Source organism: Bemisia tabaci, chromosome 5 (genome assembly GCF_918797505.1).
Source record: "Bemisia tabaci chromosome 5, PGI_BMITA_v3".
Lineage (NCBI taxonomy): Eukaryota > Metazoa > Arthropoda > Insecta > Hemiptera > Aleyrodidae > Bemisia > Bemisia tabaci.
The window spans coordinates 54,305,747-54,330,408 of NC_092797.1; the positions used below are offsets into that span (position 1 = coordinate 54,305,747).

General features: G+C 38.8%; 1 protein-coding gene across 4 annotated transcripts in view; it reads left to right on the plus strand.

The window, feature by feature from the left end:
• Dh31 (diuretic hormone class 2) overlaps nucleotides 1–24,662 on the plus strand; it is a 143,362-nt gene that overhangs the window by 106,305 nt on the left and 12,395 nt on the right. Inside the window, exon 1 of one of the 4 annotated variants that reach the window (XM_019055542.2) lies at nucleotides 356–463. The exons of 2 other annotated variants lie outside the window; for them this stretch is intronic. The gene's annotated coding sequence lies outside the window, so the exon portion shown is untranslated. Of the gene's footprint in view, nucleotides 1–355; nucleotides 464–24,662 lie in introns of those variants that run through there. One more of the 4 variants, XM_019055541.2, reaches the window with a different exon arrangement.

The window sequence follows — 24,662 nt, forward strand, 5'->3', positions numbered from 1 at the left end:
TGGGCCAATTCGGTGTCAATTTGTTCCAAAATTACTCCTCTGGATAGTAAAACTAACAATCCATGTTCTCACTATGACGGTCCCAAAATGACAACATAAAGGCATTCGATACATTTTTCATTATATATTTCAAAGGAAAATTTTCCTAAAGTAGTAGTATCTTCAAACACCGTGAACAGCAAAATCATAAAGTTAGTAGCGGAAAAAAAAAATAATACAACATTTAAAGCGCTTAAAGAAATCCAAAACTAGCTTTTTATTATCAAATCGGAAAGTATCTTCAGTCACGAGTGCTATGATCTAGCAGTCGGAACACACCTTATGTAACGGAGCTCTTATCACTAAAACCGGTGCCGTCGCGCTAATCAGGCTACTGCCATTTTAAATTTAAGTTTCAACCAGTATGGTTTGAAAGTTTTACATTCTGTGATGGACAGTATCCTTGGGGAGCTCTGACTTTGAGGTATGTTTTAAATATTTGAATAAGAAACCCTCTGCTAGGCCTTGACAAATCGTGTGTGCATGAAAACTGCTTTTTTGTACTTTCTGGAGCTCAGCAAAACTTGTTGCGTTTTTCAACTTTAAAATTTAGAGCAGAGACAACTCTTGTAAAGTCAAAAACACTGTTTTCCCTCCATTGGTGGATCCAGAAAATTGACAACAGTGCCTTTCCTCTATTTAAACCTATAAATACGCATCGATTCTTGGTAGGGCCAGGTGCTCGACAAGAATCGATTATTGAGCATAGGTTTAAATGAAGAAAATCCGGCGTTGCCCAATTTCTGGATCCACCTTTGTTGTCCTCCGTTTAAAGGCATACAAGGCAATCTATGCTAGTGAAACAGCTTGACGCATTTTTAGCCGATGTCTAATATGAGCTTATGTGAAGGAAAAATTAAGTTGTCAACTTGATAGAATTGCCACCAATTCAAGAGAGGCAAAATTGACAGGAAGTGGTATGAAAGTTACGGACATCTATTTCGCCTTCAATTTTCGAGATAGACCAAGAAACATCTTGCTTGCAGCAACAATGATCCATTCAAATATTTTTTTTAAGCGTGCCAGTAGGGCTCGCTTTTTGAAATCACTCGGATGTACCATAGTACAGCACACAGATCAACCAATGCTATTCAACGGGTCGTCCAAATACTTTTTTCCTCGCACCCGTTTCTTTGTCTTTGAACCATTACACTGTCAAGCCCTGATGGTCTTTTACCAAAAAATCTAATGAACTGCTAATTGGAAACCCTTGAGAACATTTTTCTGTCAAAACCGTATTATTCAATTTGACAGAAACCTCATAGGAGCTTTCTTACGCTCGGAGGACTCAACTCTAGAACCTTCTTTCCCGCCAAAACTCTATAGCCAATGAGCGTCTTGCACTGTAAGTGCAATCTGTGATGAGCCTCGTGACTCATTATACTATGTACTAACCATGGCCCCTGCCGAAATCCACTTAAACCACTACAGTTATCTCGCGATATAGCTTTGGGTGTCCGGTTTCGAGCAAGGCAATAAAAGACGGCGAGGCGATTAACCGATTAACCATTCACCGTGATGCCAGGATCCACCAAATTTTCTCAAAAATTGTTTTCCGTCTATTTAGCGAGTTTTTCTTTACTTTCCGTTGAAGTACAAATAAAAAGAGACCTCATTTGTACAAATCGGCCGAATAGGAGAGAAGTTACAGTTCGAAATCCAAAGAGATTAACTGAACGCGATTTCGATGCACGGCAGTTCGCCCAAATCACGGTCGTGCGCAAATGCCGCATATCAGCTTAAAATCAAGATAATTGGACGGAATCTTTAAAATTAATTTACATTCAACGTTCATGAATCAATATTTTCTCCCAAATTTAGCAAAAAGTACCAATTGATGCAAAAAGCAAAGACGTGAAAATAAGAGGTATTTGTCCAACATTTCAGTTATTCGGCACGCTTTTCCAACATACTCATGTCGGATTTTTTCTTCTTGTTTTTTTTTTGGTCTTGTTTTCGCTACAAATCTTGCCTTGCAACAGACTATACTGAACTTTAACTAAAACTTTTAATATGAGGTGTATTTTTCTATTTCGATCCATATGCTTCATAGTGAATGTATAATTTAAAAATAAGATATCACTCCCAAATATCTTTGTGGAAACGATGCCTTCATGGCTTGTGTGGAATAATTCTCATTGTGTGACACCTAATTGCCAAATCCAAAGGTCTTTGTCGATTGGGCTCTCGCGATTAGGTGTTCAAACGTAACTCAATTAAAATCAAACAAAAGCCTGCCCAAAAATACAGTTATGCAACAGTTATACAACGAGAGTGCGGATATGAATCGAAACAGAAAAGCGAGTGTCTGCATACTAATTTTTGGATTTTAGCAGACTTGATGTCTTTTATGATAACCTGATAAAACTTCCCTCCGAGACAGCATGTGCAAAATAATGAATAGGATGTTCTTTATTGGTGCTCGCTTCACCTCATTCATTAATCGGCAGAATCTAGTCTGACTGTTTCCCACATTTGTCATGATCAACTTAATCAGAAATGGTAATCCAGGTGGATGCCGCTGGTCAAACAAACAACAATTCTGATTAGTCCGCTATACATAGCATTGAAATGAAAGTCGGGCTGTAAAACTCTGATGTCACGTTGTTTTTTTACATTGAGCTTTATGCTCAAGCCAATTATTTTGGAAACGACACAGTTTTTCTGCATTAAAAGAGTTAAGATCGGAACTCCTAACAATGCAGCGTATCGTCATACCTTTGCAGCTTACTTATTGGTTTATCGATTTTAACATTTTGATGCTCGTAGGCCGGGTCAAATGGACGTATTTATGCTAAAAGGAACTATGTTGCACGCTAATCCTATGCATATAATTCTTTGTAGCATACATACGTACAAATGAACCCAAGTTTTGTTTAAAAAAACGCGTCTGGCTGGTTGCACAGTGCCAGTACGTGCCAGCTTCAGATACAAACCTACAAATTCATCCTTAAAACAAGAATTAGACTTAAAATTGAAGGGGGGGGGGGGGGAAACATATCGAGTGACAACACAGTCAAAGTTAGGAAAGACTTATTCGGGCCTCTCTTTGTAACTTCTCTCCCGAATCTGAGCGACATCTCATCCGCAGCATACAGCGGAGCATTTCGATTTCACGCCTCGCGTCATGACGCCTTCAATTTGGCAGATGCAACACGGACATCCATGAAGTACGAATAGTTCGTATCTCAGCGTCGTTATCAAAGCAGATCCTTCCTCTACTTCCTCCATTTTCATGTTCTGTTGGTCCTGTCAATCGTATTTGTAGTGGCGTTTCCAGGGCTTTCTGAGCCGAAAACAGGAGTTAAAAACGCAGGAACCATCCGGTTAAAATTACCGAAGTCTGCGGTGAAAATTATGAACCTTAGCATGCCTTACAAAAACTTCAGTCTGTGACAAAAACCCAAAGTTTGGTCCCTATGACCAAAAAATTCGGATACCTCGACGGAAAACGGTAGTGTTCCATATAGACCACATTTAACAGAAAGGACACAGCTATTGCCAACTTTAAGTGAGCAATTTAATATTTTACAAGAGTAAGTTTCTGCGTATTTTTTATGCAAATTTTAAGAAATTTGCTTCTCACGATGCAGAAAATTTACTAAAATTTGCATAAAAATCCACACAACCGTTTTTTGTAAAACAATAAATAGCCCAGTTACATTTGGCAATAGTTGATGTGGCTTGGTTCCTTTCTGTTAAATGCGGTCCATATGGAACACTGCAGTTATCAGTTAAGGTATCCAAATTTCCCCTTGGTTCCTATCTGCTTAACGCGGTCCCGGTCCATACATGACCCGAAGTTTCTTTCTCCTAGCAAAGGGATTGAGATGGCAATACTTTCTCCTAGTAGGATGTAGGTGCTTTCATAGAAATGACAGTATTAGCTAGCTTGAACTCCTTCAAAGCTCCCGGAATTTCAACCCCCTTCCGCCTTCGGCCGTCCTTAATTCTGTACCCTAGACCTGTTTCCGCTTCCAGATCCTCGTGTCCTTACTCCGAAACCTCATGGCCGATCCCGTGGGTGGGTCCGTCAGCTACTTTTTACGTCGGCGTCGGCGAGCCTTTTCAATGAATACGAAAATAATAAGTCACCTCAGTTGGCGAATTTAAATGCAAATCAGTGCGGACTCTGTTTAGGCCGCGATACGAGAAGGTATCTCGCCGATCCGTTCTGTTCCGCGATGAGATGCCATGAGGTGAGATGAGATGAGATGAGATGGATTACCTTATGCGAGGAGTACCGCGGTTGCGAGATCGTGAGATGGCAAACTAGGATTCGAACCAGCGAGATTCGTGCTGAGTCGAATGGTCATGTCATGTTACCAAAAATAACAGTAAGTCCAAATATAGAGTCTTCGGAGTCAGTGGCTTGGCGTACTTCGCGATATATTGATTGATCTGCATTTATAACCAATGGATAAGGGTCGATAAACAGGGTGTTCGCAAGGATCACCTCAATCACAATGTATATTGTACTGAAATAAGTGAAATACCTCAAATACATCGAGATTGTACTTTCGTACTATTTCTGTCGCGATTAATTTTCTCAGGTATTTATTACGTTGCGAAAGTACCCCTAATAATGCGTGATATCGAAATTAATTTGACATCCGTGGACCCAAGAAACCTCAGATTTTAGTGGTAGAAAGTCATCGCGATCTTATTTTGCAGAAAATGCCAAAGCGTGCAAGTCTCAAAAGAATAAAAAAATTCAGGTTACGGTATTCTCAGCGGCATTCTTAATTTCCTTTACCCTTTCTCTTTCTCATAATTTTTTATCGCTCTATGCTGCATTATGAGTGAGTATTTTTGAGCAAAATCCAGGGCTCAGAGATGTCATGTTCATTCAGGTTTTATTTTCGGAGATAGAATACTACATGGAAAAATTAAATTGCTAAAAAAAATGACTGCAATATTTCAACGTAGATTTCACGACACAAAAGTGCTACTTTAACCACCCCCGTGGTTAAATTAGCTTACAATAGTGGTTAAAAAAGCATTTTTGTGTTGTGAAATCTACGTTGAAATATTGCAATCACTTTTTTTTAGCAATTTAATTGTTAAATCAGCAATTTAATTTTTTCCGTGTAGACTACCTTCCACTTTCAAACTTTTGTTGAATGTACCGAAGGTCATGGAAAATATACTCAAAAAATTCCAAGTTTCAGCGTAGCTTATAGTTATGTGCCTAAAAAATAAAAATCAGAGAAAACTAGGCAACGTCTGATCTAGTGATGCTGATCCCGTTTATGACAGCCTATTCAGTGTTCCCGAGAAAAATAAAACATACAAACGCATATCGACGGTGTGCGAGTCTACAACCACGTATTTCGGTTTGTGACGTTGCAGACTTGATTTTTTAAATGGAAAAGTACTCAACGGCAATTTTTAAAAACTGCCGTGATTTTTCTTCTTTGCATAAATAAAACTCTGCGATAACTTCAACGAATGATGTCGATTTGTTCTCCTTTAAAAAAATAATGTAGGAGTGGAGATTTTCAAACATCGCAAACAAGCTACGTGAATGCGGACTTCCACCGTCGATTTATTACTGACTTTCGTTAGATTTATTCATTTTATTAGGAGAAAAAATGGAAAATAACACATGGCCCGCCCACACGATCGACGATTTTTACAAGGTGTTAACTATGAGTTCCGTTTATTTACAATCTCGTAAAACAATCGAAATATATCGCGACCGGATGCTTCATTCAAGATCGATTATTTATCATGCTTTTAAATGAAGAAAATACAGTGTTGCCAATTTGCAAGCATCACGATTGCAACTTTTTTAGAGACTGAACTCTCCGACTCCTCTCCCGCGCGAAACTGCGAGGTGATCAGTGGCGTGGCGTGAATTGCGATATATCGATTTTTCTGCCATTTAAACCTATGGTAAAGAATCGATTATTAAGGTGTTCGCTGCGGACACCCTGTTTATCGATCCTTTTCCATAGGTTTAAATGGTATAACAATCGATACATCGCAATTCACGCCACGCCACTGGAGGTGATGCACTACCAACATAAACAGGACTTGCCGTCCGGTTCAGCACAAGATATCGTTCCGCTGACAAAAAGGCATAACTTCGTTGTGAGATGAGCTCTGGTGTTCGTATGATTCGATGGTCTCCAGGGCTCAAGTGAGGATTGAGCTACGCGGTTTCGGTATCGGAGAGATGAAGAGGTGCCTCGCTTCGGCGACGTTGGCGTAAAAGAAGCTCACGGCTTATTTCACGGTGATATTACATTCAATTACGAGCTGTCTCGTTCTGGCTAATTGTGTCATTTGCCACCGACGCGTCGGTCTGACTGGTGCCAAATTGATCCTAAAAATAATATCTTCTTTACAAAATGGAGAATAAAATTGGACTGTCCCCAGGGATCCTCTGCCCTTAAGCCGTAATTGTAATAGTTCCTGAAATGGCTCTTTTCCTAGAGAAAAATGCTGGATAGAAAAAATTTTGTGTTCGTATGATTTTGATAAATTATGAGGTAGAAAAAGATTTCCTATAAATTTATAAAACTCCCAAAATATTTTCTTTTGCATTTTGAGACTCTCGGAGCGGCAAATCATCAAAATTCTCGCTTGTAAGGATATGTTTCCAAAATTAAACTGTTGAATTCATCCCCATGTTTCACAAAAATTGTTCTGTTTATGGTGATGCGTTAAGGTTTTATTTGAATCTCCCTTAATCCCAATGAAAAACATATGAAACTTATTAATGAGAGGGTTTTCATAGAATGATCGTGCAGCCATAATGGCGAAAATTCAAAACTAAGGATGTCTTTAGGTATTCTGAAAAGCATCTAAACAAATGTTGAAAAAGAAAACAACGCCCAGAAATTTCAAATGGGATCGAAGTTATGATTACTGTGCTGAAAATAAAATGTACATTCATAAAATGAAACATATCTACATTACATTAATTAAAATAAGAATAGTCTCTTATTTTCCCTTCGAATCGTGCAAATTGGCTGAAGAGGTTGTCATTTACGTCCGTCGAAAGCTCAATAAATTGCCACTTTTTCTGAATTCCATTATACCATATAGCAACTCCGCGAGCCTGAGCCAAGAGCATCCAACAAGTAGCATATTTCCCCTTAGCCCTTTTTATCACTCTTTCCGTTCTCTTCGTTCCTCCGGAGTTTCCCTTAAGTTCGCATCGGTGACTTTTTCCCTCAACTTTTAACTCGGTTATCGGTTCTCTCCCCGGGTGGGTGTTTCTCTTGCAGTTTTTATTCTGGGCATTGTTCCCATTTTCCGTAATGACTTTTGGGAGCTACATGAGTCATCGCAAAATAAATAGAAACTAGGAGCCCATGGCCGCTACACGCGGCCGCGAACCACTGAGAAAAACTACATGTAAAAAATAGTCGAATAACCAAGTTCAAGTTATTTAAGAGATGAATGGATTCAAAAGCCGACGAGCGCACGAGAAAAAAAAAACATTTTTATCTTTGATTGCAACTTTATGCACAACTTTTTATGTCTTACTTTTGAAAAGCGTATTTAAAATGCTACACACAGTTTTTCAGAAGAGTTCCCTCGATGTTCCTAAACTATCTCAAATAAAAGTATCGAAAATTATGACGCGATATTTAGCTTGAAGTTTGCTTCCACCGTGAATCCATCACTCAGGGGAATATCCGTGACGACAAACGCCGTGGCGTGGGCAGCCGAGTTATCAGCGGGCCAGAAAAAAAGCTCCCGGAAATAACGAAATACCACGCATCTCCCGACGGGACGAACTGGGTAAAAGATCTTTTAGAGGGTGCAAGGGGTGCGGGACCCTCCACGCGATCCCTCTATTTTTCCAGCCATCGGTAGACCGGGTCTGTCAAACCGGCACCGCCCGCGCCCGAATCAGCCCGGCGGACCCAGCTGAATTTTGATATTTCTGCAGACTATTCTGCTAACAGAGCAGGGAAGTTTTTACAAATAACGCCGACAGGAAATCAGCAACACCTCAAATGAAGATACGTGGTTTCGCACTTTGGTCATCGATATAATTCATGTTCTTATTCGATGAGGAAGGAAAACTTTTTCAATAAGCATCATATGAATAATTGATTATTAGTCCCCCTCCGTCGTAGGCAAAAGACCCCATGCGCCGAAAAAAAAAAGTGAAGTTGATTTAACATTTTGGATGTAAAAAAAAGTGTGCGAGGACTTATAAATGCTGTTTTACCCGCCACAGCAAGTTATGTACATCTTGGCATTGCTAAAGTAACTGCTGTAATGGGTTATTCGGCAGTTTATAAGTTCTCGCACACTTTTTTTACATTCAGAATGTTGAAGAAACTTGGCTTTTTTTTCGGTGCATCTTCATTACGTAGATTACGTATAACTTAAACGGCATGGCCCTTGAGGTATTGTAGGCTGTGGCAGAAGATGATGAAGATGCAAAGACGGGCTGAGAATGATAGTATGAGCTCGGCCCCGCGGCGGTCGGAGGAGCTTGGACATAAACCCCAAATGTATCGCATTTTTTATCCCGGGTTCACAAAGGAGAGTCGAAGTGCGTCATTGAGCCTCACGCAAAAAGGATGTCAACATTTCAGCGCAGTTCGAAATCAATCCTCCTTACCCCGCCTCTTTGTACCCCTCCCCTTTCGCCTACCGTTTTAAATGTGTGCGTGTGTGTCGCATCGGGGACTTCCTTGATCGCACTGCTAGCAAGGTTGCCCAGTTTTACACCTAGAAATAATTATAAAAGACTAAAAAAAAGGTTCACGGGTTATCCCTTAAAATTGTAGTGCTACCCTAATTTGTAAGATGGTGTGGGCATTTCAAATTAATCGTAACAGTACCTACCGCAGCTCAAGTTGGGGTAATATCGCAAAATTTGGGTTACTTACCTAATTTATTGGGGTACTACAACAATTAATTGGGAATGTCCATATCATCCAACAGCAGGGAGTCACCCTTACCTCTTTTTTCCGCGAAGACTGAAATCTTTGATACTGTAGAGAAAAATAAAGTTGAGAAGTTAACAAAATACTTTTACAAAACTTGTGAATTTTATGAACACAACCTAAATAAGAGGCCTCGCACTGCAAACTTCATATTTTAGAGACACATTTTATTTTTTAGATCACATATTTTAGAGACCCCGATCTTGACATTGCTAAAGTAACTGCTGCAGCGTGTAATTTAGCATTTTATAAGTGCTCACACAGTTTCTTTCACAGTTTTTTTTTACATCTAGAATGTTAATTCAACTTTAATTTTTTTCTGGTGCAATTTTTTTTTCTTCTTTTTTTTTACTTCACAATGAGGTGCTCATCAATCATCAGGTGAAAAGTTGCGTTAATCTCAAAACTCAATTTTTCCTTACTCAATTGTTAGAGTGGAGTTTCTAAAACAGGTAAATAGTCTCTGATCATCTTATTTCAGAGTTTATATTGGATATATTCAATAAGTCCTACGTTTTTTTCTGGACCTTTGACGAGGAAATAAATTTTGCACTGCGTTATTTTTTACCTTGTTTAAGGGTCCATTTTAAGGAATAGCGTTAATTAATTTTAAACATTCTTGGTTGAGTAGCACTATATATTAAAATGATCAACATTGGAATCGTGGTACTGTACATTTTATTAATTATTTACTTATATAGATGGGTAATGGGTACGGCTGAAAAGCCTTTTCAGCTCGTCTTAGAGCCATCTCGGAGCAAATAGACTAAAAGACTTTCACCTGTACCCATGAACTTTCTATGTAAGTAAATAATTCATGAAATGTATGGTACCACGATTCCTATTTTTATCATTTTAATTAATTTTAATTTGAGAAAAAAGCGAAACAAAATTCGCCGTATCATCCATGGAGGAACGTCAGGCCTACTCCACAGCACGGGTTTTTTTCTAAGATTTGACAAGCGCGCTCCTCCATGCTACCGGCAACAGTTTGACTACCGATTTATTACTGTAACCCTTCGTTTCTAGAGAAATGATGTCTCATGTGTACTCCTCCGAAGAGGTTGAGATGCAAAGCTCGAAATAGGTGTTCACGGGAAAAGGTGTCCGCACTTCCGTCAATAGATGACGCGGGGGGTGCATTCAGACACTTTGGGGATTCTTACGGGCGCACGGGATCTCTTGTTCTGTTCGGTTTGCAACCCGAGTTCAAGTACATAGTTCCACTCCATAAACAGAACGACTTTGATTCGTGAGAAATGATCGTTCTCGTATTGCTTGGATATCCGTTTTTGCGGAAAGCTTGTACTTACTCGGTGTAAATTTGGAATTTTTGGGAGTAGTGTGCGCTTTTATATTTGGGCATACTGCCACTATAGATAAAAAATTCGGCGTTTGTTAAAGGAACTGACTAAATGTTTTCCTGGAGATTGGTCTCTAGATGATTCAATGATGTTGTTGGTATTATTTCAATATTATTAATTAATCATACTATTTTAAAATTAAAATTTCGGAAGTTGGTTTTTTGCATTTTTAACTTTTTGCATTCAAACAGTGTAGAATTTAAATTTTTTACCCTGCAGTTAACCTTGAATTTAATTGTTGGACTCATCCAGTCAAGGTTCGAAATTAAATTTTAAATTTGCATGTTTCATGTGCCTTTTGGCTCACTTTTAGAATGGGCTAAGGTATGGGGTGTATAGACGGGCTCGTTACCGACAGCATGTTTAAACAAATCCCATACCTTCAATACACATGGAAAAATGACAAAAGGAAAACATCCGGGGGTTTGTTTTTTGAATCATTATCGAAAAATCAGAATAGACGGTGTCTAAGCAACCTGATATTACGGCATTCTGAGTTTTTTTTTCAATACGGGAGGAGAGGAAACAATTCTAATTTTTTGCCCTGAACAATGAACATTATGTTTTTGACCATTCTTGTAGCTCTTTCCACTCCTAACGCTTATTTTCTGTCGACGGGAGGGGGGGGTAGGGCGATCCCCCAACTATCACCCTCATGATCCGCCAATCAAATCGTAATAACACCTTGTAAGTGGCAAATGAGTCCGCACTAACTGCACTGTCGCGCGTTCAAGTCACTCCGCGAGCATCAAAACTCGGAACGCCTTCGATTTTGTGAGTATGCAACCTAGACATCCCTCGAGTACGAATAGTTGTATCCAGGTTTTGTCATCAATATCACTGTGTTAGTCGCGTCGTTGTTTGCAAAGGCTGATATTATGTATTTCTGAAGAAGAAAACAGCGTGAGCGTTCGAACGTCCCCAAATTGCTTCTAATAAACTACGAATTTTGCAGAAAACTTGCGAATACTCCCCTTTGATTATTTCCAGAGAATTTAAAAAGCAATTTAATCTAAAATATCTGAAAGTCTCAAGAAAAAATATTCATGGTTACCATCATATAAATATGATTTTTTCGGAGAAACTTGGGAAACGTTCGAATGGTCGATTTTTTCGTTCGTCAGGTATTTTTCATGCGGGAAAGGTCTAAACGTCCATATGTATTAGAGTCGTGAAACGCGTAGTAATGCGGCTTTTACACTTTTTTATTTATGAAAAATCTGATTTTATTAATGAAGACAGTGAAACCAAAGAGGTCAAAATAATATAGAAGTAAATAAGTAGGTATATCAAGACTCTTTAGTACCCAAAAAATGAAATGAAATAGTGGAAGATCAATTTAGATTAAAAACTATTATATCACGTGAATTGTTATTTGATTGAGGGGCTTGAGGAAAAGTATCATAAAGCGCAGTATTAGCTACTTTCAGATAAACGAGTTAAAAGTTTCAAAATTACATGGAGCCGTTTGAGGAACTAAGAAAGTCACATTCTGGTGCTTAAAATTTGGATTTTAGTATTGAATGTTTCACTGAATATTTTTTAAAACTTGTTTTAGTTAAAATCACCATGATATCTCATATTTTCAAAAAATGCCGCGCATTGTCCTTTAAGCCCCTCAATTAAAAAACCAAGCAACCTCCACAACTTTAAAAACGGGCACAACAGTTCGATTTTTTTGGGTAAAACCTTAGATTTCTGTTTCAATAATTGTAGAGTGCTTGCATAAGTCATTTGACTTGCGACCCTGCGAATACACGATCAGTTTTCATTAATATTTCTTTATGGTAACAGTTCGAGTAGGAAAACTGCGGAAAGTCGATCTCGAGGGTGAATACTACCGTGCTGAGGAAAAACGCCGTATGAACATTCGAGAGTTGCCAAACTTTCACCGATAAAATATTTATTTTTGAGGAAAATTGTCGATATTTTTCCTTAAAATTTTCAGACTTTTTAGATCAAATTGGAAGGAAAATTACCTGAAAAATGGAGAATTTGCACGCAATTTTTTTATTGCTTCATCTGAAAGTGCCTAATGAGCTGAGTTCGCAATATTTTTCATAATTTTTTTCTGACATGGGAAATTGGAGAAAAATTGATTTAAAAGTGAGAAAATGTGCCGCCTTGTGACGTCATCTGGCGGCATTTCCCATTTAAACACATGTATTTTAGCAGAATCGGTTATTTTGTCATATCTCCTCTAATAATTGCTCAATTTATGAATCAAGGGTATCTTCGTGTTCAGTTCACTCAGAGGATTCCACTTAAACAGGAAATTCATCAAATTTCAGACCCTTGCAAATTCTCCATTGGAAGAAAAATATTCACAAATTTTCTTAAAAATTAGTGATTTGTCAAAGGAAATTTGGCAACGCCTGAAGGCTCATACGGCGTTTTTCCTCGGCATGGTAGAATAGTAAATGCTGTCAGATAGAATAAGACCGAGTATGTGAGTAGATCTTGACTTGAGTGAGACGCTGGCTCTCCTATTGTGTCATCCTTGAATCTTTGACCGAAAATGAAACCAGACGAATCGAGGGTCGGACAATAGGATGTATCTCGAGAGGTTGTGGGTTCGAGTTGTCTGATCTCTCGTTGTTGCCGTAACAAAGCGCATTTGTGACGTCAACTAGCGTGCCTTCGTATGAAGAGTATTGCCATGTCGGCACCATTCTCTGGCTGCTTTTATGATTTTAGGTATTTTTGGAGGTTTCTGAGACCTGGGAATATTTGAACGCTTGAGTTGGACGTATTTCTACCAAACAGACCTATGTGGAGGTGAGAAATATGGGGTGTGCTCTAGAAATCTGCATAAGAAGCAATGTAAAAGTGGGCGTGGTTCCTTTTGAAGAATTGGCAAAGCGGGATATTGCATTCTATCAAACAGACCTATGTGCAGCTGAGTGCGGAACTCATGAGCCGCGGGCGTGGCAAGAGAGCCTTGTGGACAGGGCTCATGAGTTAATGCCCCCCGACGAAGACGACGACGTTGCGCTGAGGCTTTTTCATTGCCGCTGACGTCACTGGCGCTTTAATATTCTCATTCACTCTTATGGCCAGAGAACTAACGAGCATACCCCATATTTCTCACCTCCACATAGGTCTGTTTGATAGAAATACGTCCAGTTAGGAATGAATGATATTCTTTCGAGAAGTTTAACCGTCCACAAAAATGAAACCAGATCTGTGAAAAAGGACCTCGAGAAGAAAATTATCTGCAACTAGGGGGTCCGCTCCCTGGCTGCTGCGCGGCCCATCCTTCGAGGCACTGTGCATCCCTTAAAGCCATGCATTTCAGTGCCAGCGAAGTCGTCCAGCCTACCGACCGTTTTACTAACCTTCCTCACCCCGTTCATCGAGCGTCATAAAAATGAGTTTATTAGAATAGAGAGTATTTCTTGTAAACACTTAAACCGTGTTTTTCCATGATGGAAGAATGTTTGTTTTCAAACCTCAGGACTAATGTCTACTTTTTGAGAATTTAGGATCAGACCTTGTAGGACTTACTTTTGAAATTTTGAAAAATTCAAATTAGTAAAAGTCAAACTTCGGTGTTCGCCTCAACAAGTACTTGATTATTTATTGAGCAAGGTTACTCACTGTCAGTCTTTGAAAATGATATGAAATCTTGATGGAAATTTTATTTTGAATCTCTGAACATCCCTCCTTTTTTTTTTTTTTTTTTTTTTTTTAAATGAAAGGAGTGGATATTTTGAAACATTGGCATCACCACACAACTCACGTTGAACTTCATTGGAAAGGCTCTGTTCCGGGACAGAGTCGGTGAACCCGTTCAGAATGCTATCAGTAACACTGTCCAGTCTCCGAGGACGAAAGTTTCTATCGCACTCACTGAACTGCATTGTACTCCTTCTCCACCCTTTTTCAACTTTCAATTGGCAGCCGATGTGCATACTCTAAGAGTAAAGAATCACGCTGTGACCTCTTATTTTTGAATCGCCCCTCTTACAGTGGAAATGATTTAGACCGAGTTTAGTAGAAACGCACTGCGTCGCATTTTGAAATAAAAAAAAAAAAAAACAAGTCATCAGTACGTTTGCATTAAGCTAGTCGTAAATATTTTCCCGTAGAAAATTCAAAGACGAAGAAAAATAACTTGAAAATGAAAAGTCGTTAAATTTAAAGTCTTACGGAAAATTAAAATTTCAAACCTTGCAAAATAGTGTTGTCCAGTTTAAATTAAAATAAATTTTGAACCAACATATGACCGAGTCATTTGCACTCCATTCACACGAGAAAATCTTCCTTTGAGGAAAATACATTTTCCTGTACTTACACAAAGAAAAAAAAAACAATGTAAGGCATGCGTGTTTCCTTGAAATCAAGGAAATTATAAAGGTATTTACTTTTTCTCGGAAATTTAAAAAAAAATTAAAAAAAAAAAAAAACTTTCCTCGGTAAGATTCTGCAGCGTAACTCGGAAAGCAGCCGGTATCAATCATGCTACAATACACGTTGCTCCCATTTCTCCATGTTTTAGTTTTTACTCATGGCTCAATTTTTTTGAATGTTTCTTATCCTGCGACCTTACAGTCATTTCAAGGGGTGAAATTAAGTTGGCAGCGCGGCTGTAAAGACGCGCAAAGACGTGAGGTGTGCACCTCGGTTTCCCCTCGCCCCCCTTCCCCGACTGACGCACGGTGGATCGAGAATTTACGCGAGGTCGGACATGGTGTAGAAACTGTAAGGTCAATTTCGCCAATACACAACCCTGAAGTCTTGCAAAGGTCTCATTGCTTTTTTTTTGTAGAAATTATTTAATGTAACATCCCTTAATATTAATAATATGACGAAATAAACGTAAAAATTTGCGATTTGTGTGGACAATTTCAAGTCCGACCCCACTGTGCGAGGTCAGCTGGTTGACGTCTAACAAGAATCGAGTTAACGGGGGAGCGTCCGAGCGTGAAGGTTGGAATTCGATTTTGCGCCCCGGTTCCCATTTATTAGCACTTTAAAACAGCCCCCTCCTCCCCTCCCCATCAGCCCCCAACCTCGAAACCGGGTGTTAATTACGCTTAAGTTAGGGAGCATAAATTACTGGGTGTAGTCACGCTGATTTTCGGCAGCACCCTTTCAAACGCAACTGCTCCTGTACCTACTCACATGCAAGCGAGCTGATTTTTGAAATATAATACATAATAAAACTTTATTATGCTCCTTTTTTTTACAATTTAAAGAAATTATTGTAAGATTCTTAAAATAAGTTGTGAACGAAGAAAAAAGAAAAGTAACGTAATAAAACTACCCACTAAGGTTGGACCTTGTGTCGGGTGGGGTCTTATTAATTGATAAACTTAATCTTAAATGATCATTTGAGAATGAAAGAAAGGTAGAAGAAGATAAAAAAGAAGAAAAGAAAGAAAAAGAAAGAAAGAGAGGAAGAAAGAAGGTGAGAAAGAAGAAAATAAATAGAAATATATAGGCAAAGCGATAGACAATGAAGCCAAGAGGAAATTGGACCGATCCCACTGGTTGAAAGGGGTGGCTGTTATAGACTGAAGGAGAAATTACAGGGTCCCTTGCGGGAATGGTTTAGCGAGAAAGAAAGAGATGTAAATGAACAAAGAAGGTGAAAATACATACACGATACATACAATTTTTAAACTTGAATATTGCGCGAGAAAACATTGAACTGGAAATTTACACGCATTTTAGTATTTAAAATTTTTTATCTCGTTTTTTTGGACCTTGTGTCAAAGAACATGAACTGTCAATTTTTTTAACTTTGTTCTTTAGCTCAAGTCACAAATTTCGAAAACCTAATATAGCTTTATCCGAAACGTTTGTGAGAGGAGTGCAAGAAATGATTGCAGGAATGATTTGCAGGCGATGAATTGAAATGTTGTTTGCTGAAGATATTAAGGGAGTTCCATCAACACGGTGTACCTCGTCAACCTTTTTGCAGCAGAGATATGCAATAATTTGTTACACTTAAGCTCTACATTACGATTTTGTTGTCATTGCTGCTACTTTGGAACCTTCGCGAGGAAGCTTGACATACAAATGGGCCTGGGAGATCGTCTCGCATAATTTCGGTGAAAATTAGAAATATCTTCAATCATCGAGAAAGTTTAATGACGGATATTTGATGAATAATTACTCTGATGATGCTAATTTTAATGCCTTCTGTCGTTCTGATTTGCACTTTTGTGTAACGAATGGTCTGTTTGATTTTCAGCATCTTTATGTAAAGCTCCATTGAAGCGAATTAACGAATAAATATGGACTCATCATTTTCAGTCACATTGAATAGGTGCTACTAAATTGCTGAGAAAGGGTGGTCATTGGTCAAGGATAACATTGAATTAAACATGTTATGACTTGAAATAATTTTGGCACCTCACTATAACCACAGAGTGAGAAAAGAGTCAATGTATCCCATAAGATATCTCTCGGTTTCTGGAACTGCAGAATGTTTTCTTAATTAAATAATTTAAAGACTGCATTATTATAAGTATCATTCTGTAGAGGTGTAAGGGTCTGAAAGCTCTTCAATTCGAAAGTCATTACCATAATGATGTGATGTCACAGCGGACGAGCCTTTTTTCTGCGAGTGAAATAACCGGGACGGGCGACCCGAATCTTTTTTATAAAGACTGATTAGAGCGCTAGGAAGAGTTACGCAGCTGAGGCATTTTGATCGAAGAATCCAAGAATAAGAGTCAAGGAGTCGAATAAAAGGTCAAAGTAATTACAGGGCACGTATTTGTGTATCTCGATAAGCGCTTCTTTTGGAGACTCCATTAGAACTCTGTGAGGAGCAAGGTGTTCGCTTATTTATAAAATGAGCCCAAAACATGGTTGTCATTTCAATGGAAAACTTGCACATTTTTCGGGAGACCAGTGGACATTTTTGGGGAGGAAGAAGTTGGAGCAAGAACTTTTCTTTTTTAAAAAAAAAAAAAATTGAAGGAGTCTGTAAACGCGAACAGGAAAATTTTTGGATGTTTGCAATATTTATTGTCATGAGTGCAGCGCCCGTCTAGTTTGTCGTAAAATTGTACATTACATAGGCACGTATGAGTACAATACTACCGTACTATAGAAGAACGCCGTATGAGCCTTTAGACGTTGCCAAATTTCCTTTCACAAATCATAAATTTTCGGGAAAATTTGTAGATATTTTTCCTGATTGTTTAGAAAAGCATGTCTGTATTTTAATTTAAATTATCTGAAAATTTCAATGAGAAATTTTCATAACATTTTTCAAGAATAAATATTTTCTTACGGGAAATTTTGCAGCATTCGAATATTAATACGGCGTTTCGCGATGATTCGCACTATCGGGTAAGAAATGAATGGTGATCACACAAAAAGTGTTATGTTCGGCAAAAATAACTAATAAGATTTGTTTAATCGGACTTCAATTCAAAAGTAAGAAGTAAGAAAATCCCCTGTCACATCAGTATTTCTATCGTCATCTTGTTTGTTTATTTTGGTACACAACTTGGACGGGAGAGGCTATCCTGAAAGCCCAAAATTTTCCGACCAATCAGAGAGCGACAAACTTTCAAGGAAAAAATGGATTGCTGATCTAACAATTCTGCAGTTTAAGAAAATGGCCGACATGTTTCAAATGTGCATTTTACTATAGTGGAAAGCTAATTTTTCCACGGCGGTGGTTAACTTAGCATTTTTTCATTGCAAAATCCACATCGAAACATGTCGTACACTTTATTCAACTACATACTTGTTAAATCAGAAATTTAATTTGTTCTGTGTTATCTGTAGTAGGAGGGTCGGGATATGGCAATACTCTCCCCGTACAACAGGTATTCTAGTGGCGCTTCTCCTCGACGTAAGGATTTGGCGACACCGCTCCGGGATGCTGGCGAGATTTTACCGTACCGTTGGGTCCCCTTAATTGCATTGGTTATTATCTCGGCGCGAGACACTCGAAAGAAATAGGTGTTTTTCGAAAGCTCAATTTACGAATGGCAGTCGCATTTACCGGCTACGTTTTATAATAAATTTAATTTTTTTATCGCTCATTAAAACCGCTTCAGGGAGGCTTGCACCGAGATACGGGGGAGTAGTGGGTGGGGCGGGGGTTGTATTTCTGAAAATAAGGCCCGTCCTGCGGGCACGTGACGTCGACGTCGTTGCTCATCGCGGGAGTTTTAATGTTCGTCTGAAAGACAGGTCCTGAAAATAAATGAGCCCTAACAAACCTGGTTTCAGGCGCGGCCGGACTCCTTGCAGGCATTTTGTTGCAACGAAAACGTCGTTAAAATAAGATTCGCTTCCCCGCCCCCGCCGTGCGAGGTAATAACCTTCGCATCGACAGCTTCACTGTGTTGGAGTACGCCATGCTATCGGGATTCTTCATTCTCGAGCCTCTCTCAAGAACGCTTTTCCCGGACTCACAACACCGAAAAAAAAGTGAAGTTGATTGAACATTCCGGATGTGAAAAAAGTGCGCTGGAACTTTCAAAATGCTGAATGAACCGCTAAAGACTTTACTAATTTACTTTAGAAATGTCAAGATGTAAAACTAACTGCTGTAGCGAGTAATTCAGCAATTCGTGAGTTTTCACACACTTTTTTTTACATCCAGATTGTTAAATCAACTTCACTTTTTTTTCGGTGAGATTTTTCGCTTCTTTGGTGACATGCCCAAAACATTTAAGTCCAAAACTTCTGTATGATCAAAAGCTTTTTTGTCCGAAAATCTTGATGTTTTAAAGAGCTTGATGCAAAAACGGCTTTTTTCGCCCCCCCCTCTAGAAGTTCTTCAGACTTTGTCTATTGATTACTCATACTTGAGCGCTTCTTTTCCCAAATTTTCAGACCCCCAAAAAATTTTGGGGGGGAGCTAGGGGGGGTGGAAGTCAAAACCTGTGAACCTCGATATCTCTTGAACAAAGAAAGATATCGAGGTCCGGTTTGGACGAAAAATCGTCTAAAATTGCATACTTTAAGATTCTAAAGGTCAAAATCCCGATGTCACATTTTTAAGTCAACATATGTGCTTTTTTCCAGTTTTTAGGTCTAGAAAATTTCTTTTGAACGAAAAATTTACAAAAATCTCAATTTTTTATTTGAACCAAAACCAGTTTTTTAAATTGTTCGTCTTTTTCCGCATCCAACGAGTGGTCCATTAAGCTGAGGAACCAAACGGTTCCGGAGTTATGATCGATTGAAGTTTCCGCTCAACGCGCGCCGACCGATTTTCGCGCGCAAAAAAGTCGGATTTGACTGGTATTAGATCAGATTGAATGTTCAAACTGAGCAAAATGCTTTATTAGGGACTCTTGAGGGTCGCTGAGTTCAGAAATTACCGATACTTCCAAATAATTTACGTTTTTAAAATTACAGCTCCGCAGCGCTATTTTAGAGGCCCACTGAGCGCCGACCGGCCGCTCAGTGGTCCTGTCCGAAGCTGCAATTTTAAAAACGTGAATTTTTTGGAAGTATCGGTAATTTCTGAACTCAGCGACCCTCAAGAGTCCCTAATAAAGCATTTTGCTCAGTTTGAACATTCAATCTGATCTAATACCAGTCAAATCCGACTTTTTTGCGCGCGAAAATCGGTCGGCGCGCGTTGAGCGGAAACTTCAATCGATCATAACTCCGGAACCGTTTGGTTCCTCAGCTTAATGGACCACTCGTTGGATGCGGAAAAAGACGAACAATTTAAAAAACTGGTTTTGGTTCAAATAAAAAATTGAGATCTTTGTAAATTTTTCGTTCAAAAGAAATTTTCTAGACCTAAAAACTGGAAAAAAGCACATATGTTGACTTAAAAATGTGACATCGGGATTTCGACCTTTAAAATCTTAAAGTATGCAATTTTAGACGATTTTTCGTCCAAACCGGACCTCGATATCTTTCTTTGTTCAAGAGATATCGAGGTTCACAGGTTTTGACTTCCACCCCCCCTAGCTCCCCCCCAAAATTTTTTGGGGGTCTGAAAATTTGGGAAAAGAAGCGCTCAAGTATGAGTAATCAATAGACAAAGTCTGAAGAACTTCTAGAGGGGGGGGGGGCGAAAAAAGCCGTTTTTGCATCAAGCTCTTTCTTGAGTAGACAACGTTAAGCAGAAATGAATCAAGCCACATCAGCTATTGCCAAATTTAATTGGGGAATTTAATAATTTATGTGGAAACGGTTGTGCGGATTTTTGTGCGGATTTCAGTGAATTTTCTGCATGGTACGAGGTACAAGAATTTTTGAAGGAATATGCGCGAACCGACAGAGCACAGGGGAGACTTTTATGAGCCGCCCTGCGCCGTCCACAGCACGCATGGCACACGACCTGCCTTTATTCATCTAGCGTTGAGAGTTCACTTATTACTTCACACGACCAGTGTGTAATTTTAAAAGTAGAAAATTTAAAAAAAAGTTTAAAAAAAAAATTCCCGCCAGGGTGCTCTATCCGCAAGAAATCGTTCACCACCCGCCCGCGTCGAGGGCGCCGTGGCGTGTTGACCTAGTTTTTCATGCATATTTTTCTTCATCAATTTAAATGAGAATAATCCACGCAGAGTGTGCGAACATTTCAAAATCATGAGTTGAAAAGCGCTGAATCACGAGATTAAATATTAGAGCCTCACACAGAGCGAAGCGACATACTGCCAGCGCGGAACGCGCACTGGCGCCTACAAACCTAAGTGGATACTTCACGCATTACGCAATGCTTGAAGTATCCCTTTAGGTTTGTAGGCGTTAGTGTGCATTTCGAGCTGGCAGCGGCAGCCGCGCCGCGCCGCGCCGCAGCGTGCCATGAACTTGCCCACTTGAATTTTATGCAGAGTGGAAAGCAGATTACTAATAAATTTTCAAAGGGAATCGCACGAACGTTCTCTTGTAAAAAATTAAATTGCCAAATTACATTTGGCGATAGTTGATGTGACCTGGTTCCTTTCTGCTGAACGCAGTCCAATTGACAATGCGCCGCCGCTTTGCGATACTCCTGTCATACGTATTTTGTTTCAGTGTGAAACTATCATAAGGTCGTACCTACTTCAATAATTTCTGTAATTTACTTCCTTTCAATGAAGGGCGCACCGTGAAGTAATCAAGGAATGACGCAAATCGTTCCGTTTTTAAAAATTGAAAATAAAGTTGAGATTTTGAAACGATTTTTGGTGATTGAAATGTGGTTTGAGAATTCACCGCGTTGATTTGTGACCACCTGAACTCCCATCAACGTGATTTTTAATATATATTATTGGATTGCATTCTGCAAAAAGGAACCAAGAGCATTCCAATGTCGCTAAAATTGTGCAACTTTTTTCACCCTGCAAAAATATAAACTGATCATCTAAACAAGTTTTTTTTTCACTCCAAAAAACTACGCATTTAAGACGAAAATTACCTTTGATTATTTAATTTTTGCACGATTTCAGTAATTTTTTGCAAAGAATGTAAGTTTCACAACCCTAGCAACATTGGGATGCTTCTGGCTCCTTTTTGCAACATGAAATCCAATTTTAAATAGCTCTTTTTCTTGAAATTTTGTTTTTTGAACTGGAAATTTCAAACCACCACCACTCTGGTTTGATCCGCCATTTTTACCCAATATGTTTGTAAAACACTCTTCTTCGCTCCGGTATAAACATCTCCATATTGGAATAGAGTTCTTCTTCACGGAAACGATCACGAATCAATTTATCAGACTTCTTCTTTCTGTGCTTCTCGGGAAAATTATTTTATTCCGCTCAGCTCGTCTGGAGCATTAAAAACCTAAAACCGATTGCAAGGGAAGTGGGAGGGGGGGGGCTTTAACTACAAAAAGAACATATATTCGTAAAATTATACGCCAAAGGCGCGAAGCTACCATTAATTTACCGATTGAATGCATGGACTCTCAATTCCATGCAAAGGTCCAGAAGTAAGAAAACAAAGGAATATATTCAATTTGAATGTCTCTTTAACGTATTCCATCCTGGAGGCCATTCGCATAGGTCCCATGAATACGCTTCTGAATCTGGTACATTTAAACCTTTTTTATCTGGGGATGTAGTTAGCTTCGCTTTTAAGGACTCTAGACGTCGTGAGGCGCACGAAAGGAGTAAGCTCACGGTTACGGAGTTTATTTCATGTCTATGAAACATTACACGCTTGCTCACATTAAAAAGAATGTTTCTTTGTGGCAAATTAAATAAATCCTAAGAATGAAAAACAATTTGAAAACTCATCGCCTGGAGTGTAGATAGACGACCTCTCTCTTCAGTCAGCTGGCCTAAAGTAAAACGTAAGACAAGTGACTATTGTGTGCCTGGAGAGTTAATCTGAAAATCTCTGAGGCTAAGAAGTCGATTTCCTTCGTCGCATAGAGCAATTAGTTATTTAAAACGGAGGACGACAGATAATCTTGAATTCAAGAGTTTTATATCTGGAACCGACAGCTTAAAATATCAATTAATTTTACTCACCACAGAGGTAACATGACTTTATCAACTAAAGCCTTTGAGTACACACAATATCTATGAGCTTTATTCAGATCGTTACACCTAATATTATATATTCTTAAACCATGTTTGCTTACTTTACTTGGAAACTCATACGTACATACATTCATTACAAGTTTTTCATTTATCCGTCAAAATGAACGATGTGCTTCGTATGTTTGTCAAATTTTAACCGATCCCAGTGATTTTTGAACGTTGTAAGGCGGTCTAATTTCAGACACTTTACCCGGTGGGTAATGAGTGTTCCGAGAAACGACTTATTTATTCTGATTTATTTTTGAGTGGGTATTCTGCATGATTTATGACATTGTTATTTTCATATTTTTTGTCGGTGAAGTTTTTGAGTGGTTGACACAATATATTTTTCTTACATTTTAATACCTCTGTTTTGGAAAAAAAATAAGTATGATAAAAAGAAAATGTAAATATGAACATTTTTTTTTCAGAATTCTATTTTCTCTTGGAATGCCGTTCTAAGGTCTACTACTAGATTATTTTGTCCGTGCATGCTATAATTTGTTAAATAATGAAAATTATGTAAAATACGGCTCTAAGGGGAGGAGAAAGTATGTTTCAAAGATGGGAGCTAAAGCCGTCTGATGCGCAAGGCAGACACGGATCGTGATGACAAGGAAACGATCCTTAAGTTCATTCAAATTTTTCAGACTTTGGGTGTCATGCGACAATGATGATAATAATAGAAGAGTTGAGGTTCAATAACTGGTAAACCCTATTGTACGTTGCTAAGATTACGCGTGATGTTGATTATGGTAAAAGAAATTGAATGCCTTTAGTTCATAGACTTATAAGGTACTGCTACACTTTCTTCAAATTTCCGTTTTAATTTTAGGACCAGAATTGCTATTCTGAGTCCTGTGAATTTTCGTCAAATGCGAGACACAGTTGCAAAAGCTTAACAACACCTGCGGACTGATTATTGCAATTGATAGACAAAGCTGTAGACAAAGGAGACTTAGGGAGTATGGTGCTATCCTTTTGATTAAAATTGGTTAAAATGGTGGTTTCTATGGACTAAGAGAGAAAATGATGAACTAACTGTACACAGTGGCGTTGAGACAAAAAAAAAAAAAATGCGACAAAAATGTACCTGATGATCTGATTTTTTATTTCCTTGTTCATTGAATCGACGTCAATTGGTTCACGTCGACCGATTCACGTTTTTATTCATCGCTCGATTCATGTCGATCGAATACATACCCTCTCATTGCATGCAGACTTTCTATCATTCTCTTTTTTTTAACTGAACAATTCGCCTTCAGTTGCGTATGCAGCAATTGTTGTTACGAATATGTTGTGCGTGCTGATTTCAGCGCATTACATACTCGACTCTCTGAAGGCGTCTTTTGTGCGAAAGCAATTCGCCTTCAGTTGCGTCTGCAGCAATTGTTGTTATAAATATATTGTGCGTACTCATTTCAGCCCATTACATACTCTACTCTTTGAAGGCGTTTTATGTGCGAAAGTGGAGCACCCTGTTGGAGAAGAACAGAAGTGAGATTGAATGAATCGCTCAACTCCTACTTCATTCGTTCTCCAACAGGGTGCTCCACTTTCGCACATGAAACGCCTTCAAAGAGTAGAGTATGTAACGGGCTGAAATGAGTACGCACAACATATTTGTAACAACAATTGCTGCAGACGCAACTGAAGGCGAATTGCTTTCGCACATAAAACGCCTTCAGAGAGTCGAATATGTAATGCGCTGAAATCAGCACGCGCAACATATTCGTAACAACAATTGCTGCAGACGCAACTGAAGGCGAATTGTTCAGTTAAAAAAAGAGAATGATATGCAGTCTGATAGGCATGCAACGAGAGGGTATGTCTTTGATCGACATGAATCGAACGAAAATAAAAACGTGAATCGATCGACGTGA